This window comes from Plasmopara halstedii (genome assembly GCF_900000015.1).
Source record: "Plasmopara halstedii genome assembly, contig: Scaffold_3060, whole genome shotgun sequence".
In the NCBI taxonomy this organism is placed as follows: domain Eukaryota; phylum Oomycota; class Peronosporomycetes; order Peronosporales; family Peronosporaceae; genus Plasmopara; species Plasmopara halstedii.
Window position 1 is genome coordinate 498,229 of NW_020189964.1, and position 261 is coordinate 498,489.

A 261-nucleotide genomic window follows, 5' to 3' on the forward strand; every position below is an offset into this window, starting at 1 on the left:
TAACCGGTCGACGAATACCACGACACCCGTGATGCCCGCCGAATGTTTTGGCAGGCCATGCACAAAGTCCAAACACATGGACTGCCAGCACCCAGTGGGTACCGGTAAGCTGGCCAGCGGCGCAGCCGCATTTGAAGAGGGCTTCACCCGTTGACACGTCTTACACGTGCGCACATAGGTGCTCGTCCATTTGTACAGCTTGGGCGACCAATAGTGGTGACTCACAGAGTTGTACGTTTTCTCACGACCGAGATGACCACT